Source organism: Mastomys coucha, unplaced genomic scaffold (assembly GCF_008632895.1).
Source record: "Mastomys coucha isolate ucsf_1 unplaced genomic scaffold, UCSF_Mcou_1 pScaffold6, whole genome shotgun sequence".
NCBI lineage: Eukaryota > Metazoa > Chordata > Mammalia > Rodentia > Muridae > Mastomys > Mastomys coucha.
Window position 1 is genome coordinate 37,216,961 of NW_022196912.1, and position 4,929 is coordinate 37,221,889.

At 35.8% G+C, this 4,929-nt stretch overlaps 1 pseudogene; it reads right to left on the minus strand.

The window, feature by feature from the left end:
* Positions 1-188: 188 nt before the first annotated feature.
* On the minus strand, positions 189-729 carry LOC116080983 (annotated as a pseudogene).
* Positions 730-4,929: the final 4,200 nt, after the last annotated feature.

The window sequence follows — 4,929 nt, forward strand, 5'->3', positions numbered from 1 at the left end:
TTAAAACTTAAAAAAAAAAAAGTGTTATTTAAATCTCTGATATCAAAGAGGGATCTGAATTTCCAAAGTCCTCATTTTTTTCTCTTACAGAAAGGACAAAATGTACATAACTGCAGGCTTTCTTTCTCTCCAGATATTCCTGAATCCTTACCCTTCCAGCGTCCTTCACCCTCTATAAAAAAATAAGTTTATTCTTCTTTATTTAAGACAGCTGCCTCCAGAGCAGCCTCCCTGCGGCAGGCGCTGTCTGTACTTAGTGCATTTAAGCAAAGATTTGTACTGCACGCTTTAGATCATTGATCAAGGCACTTTCAGAGTGGCTGGGGACCCTGGGGTCACCCGTGGTCCCATTAAGTTGGGGCACTGGCTTCTCCTCAGCCATCACTCCATTTTCAGCCAGGGACCCTTCTAAGGACGCAGCAGAGGACTTGGATTCCCCATATTTCGACTTCAGTTCTTTGACCACTTCTGCTGAAGCAGCCTAAGGAGGTCTGCCCTGAATTTTCTCCCTGGCTCTTGTAGCCTGTGCCATAGAACCTTCCACTTCTTCCAAAAGTTCTAATCACCAGAGTGGAAATAACACCCCTTGGACGCCCTCTTGCTGGTCCTCTCACAGACACTACCCCGGCCCCCACTGCCCTGCCTGCTCCCAGACCAGTGGCCAACCAAGGAGCCAGCTATTTCTAGCTTCCCTCCCTGATAAGGAATAGGTTGGACTCCGCCCTGCATTTGGCACCATATGTATGCCATTATATTTGACTTTGCATTACTGTTTCACAATGAAGCTTTGTTTTAAGGCTTTGTTTTATGATTATGAAAGAAATAAAGCACAACCACAGTTTTTCTTTCTTACTTAAATTTCATCACTGTTGATGTGGTTCTTTCGTGTTAAAAAAAAGTGCAACTATCGAACTTTATATATATAAAACTGCTGTTGTGCTGACTTTGAATATACAGTACATTATACATACTTTACAAACAAGTTCAATGGAGATAAAGTTGAAGTCATAGAAGAGGCAAATGACCTTTCAAAGTCAACATAATGTGAAACTATGTGACTAAAACCATGCATCAGTGATTAGTGAGCTATGTGGTTTTGAATCAGACATAGACCGTTATTGCTACTACTTGAGCTAAACTTCTGCAAGGTTCATAATTTTTAAAATGTGTAGTTAATATTATGCATGTTAATGTCCTTTCTTCCATTCTTACCAATATGTGCCCATTTGTAAAACAAAATGCTAATAATCAGTAATACTCCTATAAAATATGTTGATTTTGATCCAACCTTAAAATTTTGTGATTATTGACCTCTGTTTTATTTATTCTATCTTCCCCCCAAATTATCTAGCCATTTGGAATATCAACACTACCCTGGTGTACTCACTGCTGTGTGCATAATTGTTCTTTGTTGATGTTTTATGCCTTCATATTCATATTAGCAAAATGTGAAATTCTGTAAAGAAAAAAAAACCTATGATCTTAAAAAACAAAACACCCCCTTCCCCTTTTGTAGCAGGAAACAAATTGCTTGTTCGTGAGAAGTTTCCCATTAGATATTTAGTAGAAGCAGATATACTTCTATCATTTTGATGTTTTGTTACTGTTTCCAAACAATGTACTTTGAATCAGAATCACTTCTACATTTCATATACTTCCAATGCTCTTCATCACATTAGTGATCAGAAATGAGGTGTAATTCCCCATCCCTTGACCACAAGAGCTAAGTAGGATCTTATGGTAAGTTGAAGGGAGTTCTGCCCTAACTCATGGATTGTGAAGAATGAACTGCTGTTGGGTCTGATTGACTGTTGATGGATTGTGCTGTGGTGTATCCAGAGCTATGTAATGCAACTTACAATGGTTAATAAAAAATCTTTATTCCTCTAGTATTAAAAAAAATTTTCCCCAATTAATTGAAAATAGATTCTTTTCTCACATAATATATTCTGATTATGTTCTTTTCTTTTCTCTATTCTCCAATCCTCCCCATCTTCCCTACCATCTGGATCCAATTTTGTTTTGTCTCTGTATGAAAAGAACAGGCTACTAAGAGATACTATTAAAATATGACAAAATACCTTGGGCGCAAGCTTTGCAGCCAGTCCCACAACACACAGAAGAAGCCCCACTCTCAGGTGATCTAACAAGCACAGTATCACAGGATCCCAAAATCACAGGATCACAGAGACAGCTTGACTCTGTGGAGTTCAGACAGAATCAAGATCACAGGAAGGACAGGCTTCAGTCAGATTTAGCAAGGGCGGGTAGCTTTAGAGATAACCTGATGGTGGTGAGCAAGCATAAGAAAATAAACAACAAAAACCAAGGTCACTTGGTATCATCAGAACCCAATTCTCCCACCATAGCAAGTCCTGGACACACCATTACACCAGAAAAGCAAGATTCAGATATAAAATCACTTCTCATGGTGATGATACAGGACTTTAAGAAAGACATAAATAGCACCCTCAAAGAAATACAAGAGAACACAGGTAAACAGCTAGAAGCCCTTCAAGAAGAAACACAAAAATCCCTTAAAGAACTACAGGAAAACACAATCAAACAGGTGAAGGAAATGAGAAAAACCATCCAGAATCTAAAAATGGAAATAGAAACAATAAAGAAAACAGAAAGAGAGACAACTCTGGCCACACAAAACCTAGGAAACAAATCAGGAGTCATACATGCAAACATCACCAACAGAATAAAAGAGGTAGAAGAGAGAATCTCAGGGGCAGAAGGCACCATAGAAAACATTGACACAACAGTCAAAGAAAATGCAAAAATCAAAAATCTCCTAACCCAAAACATCCAGGAAATCCAGGATGGAATGAGAAGACCAAACCTAAGGATAATAGGTATAAAGAGACTGAAGATTCCCAACTTAAAGGGCCAGTAAATATCTTCAACAAAATTATAGAAGAAAACTTCCCTAACCTAAAGAAAGAGAAGCCCATGAACATACAAGAAGCCTACAGAACTCAAAATAGACTGGACCAGAAAAGAAATTCCTCCCAATACATAATAATAAAAACACCAAATGCACTAAATAAAGAAAGAGTTTGAAAAGCAGTAAGGGAAAAAGGTCAAGTAACATATAAAGGCAGGCCTATCAGAATTACACCAGACTTCTCACCAGAGACTATGAAAGCTAGAAGATCCTGGGTAGATGTCATACAGACCCTACAAGAACACAAATGCCAGCCCAGGCTACTATATCCAGAAAAACTCCCAATTACCGTAGATGGAGAAAACAAGATATTCCATGACAAAACAAAATTTACAAAATATCTTTCCACAAATCCAGCCGTACAAATGATAATAGATGGAAAACATCAACATAAGGAGCAAAACTATACCCTAGAAGAAGCAAGAAGGTAATCTTTCAACAAATCCACACAAATCTAATTCCACCTCTTACAACAAAAACAACAGGAAGTGACAATTACTTTTTCTTAATATATTAATATGAAAATTAATATTACCAACATATCCTAATCGATTGAAATCCAATAATATGAGGAATTAGAAATTTGTTAATTGTCATCCAATGGTCTCTCTAATTTGGTAATTGGAGAAATAGGACCAACATTTTACAATCTATACACACTTTCAGCTTGTTTGTTTGTGACAGTGTCTAGGTGTGTTTTGAACATAAGGGTCTTGAAATCTTGTTTCTCCTATCTCAGCCTCTCTATTAGTAGTATTGTTTATTTCATGTTTTTACACTATACTATGGTTTTCAGAACAGCTTATATATTTCAAAAGTATTTATATACCCAAAAGAAACGATTAACTAGGAAGCTTGCTTGTAAGAGAACAACAAAGAGTGAGACTGAATGCTTTGCTTGACATTTGTAACTCTTGTATCAAGTTTGAAGAAGAGGACTTTTTAAAAGTTACTCTTTCTCCGAGATGAATGCTTTTCCAAATTATCACAGCTAATGAACCAAATTCTTACCCTCACCTAATATCTGTGCCACCCTCCAAGCAGAACCATTGTTCTTTGAAACAGTTGGTGAATGACTTTATGGATAGACCATCTTAATACCTAGAGCATTTCTTAAATGAATGTAACCTGTTCTCTGTGGGCTGAGAATGAAGTCACTCATTCAAGTCAAATAGTTTTGACCATAGCAGGAATTCTGTATCCAAAAATCGAGCCTACAATTCATTTCTTGTTGCAGCAGAACTATCAGCTCTCAGCTTAGCTACGATGGAGGTAAAATCCTTTGGTGATGTGAGGGTCATTGAAGTACAGCCTTATTACAATGAAACCCAATGTCTAAAAACTGTTCTTATTTTGGGCTTGTACCACAGTAAGAGCCAAGATTTTAAACTCTACTGAATACAAAACAAACAAAAAGGCTTTATATATTTATGTTCATTTAAGAAAATGCTAGTAGTAATGTATTATTTTGAAATATACAGTTAGTATATTTGGAGTTATTTAAAATTTATATTGAGAAAAATATATTTTCACTATTGCTGTAGACAAGCATCTACATAAAACGGTTAAATTGATCGTTGTTTTATATCAAACAACTTTTATAATATTTTTATTGTCATAATATTTTGTAAATTTTAAGGAATATAACAAAAAAGATATTGTGGGTATTGAAGGGGGTCTCTGGGAGGAGTGGGGGTATAAAAGGAAAACAAGAATGTGATTTAATTCTATTTACTTAAAATATATTTTTAAATGTTAACTAAGTCAGATAAATTGAAATCATGTAACTTTTCTCATCATAATGCAATAAAACTTTTTAAAAAATCTGAAAATAAATGACAAAATAAAATGAACAAAAACTATGACATCACAGTTGGACAGGACAAATTAACACTAAGAAAAGAAGCCAAATTTATTGTTTTTAATAGCTGAGTAGTACTCCATTGTGTAGATGTACCACAATTTCTGCATCCACT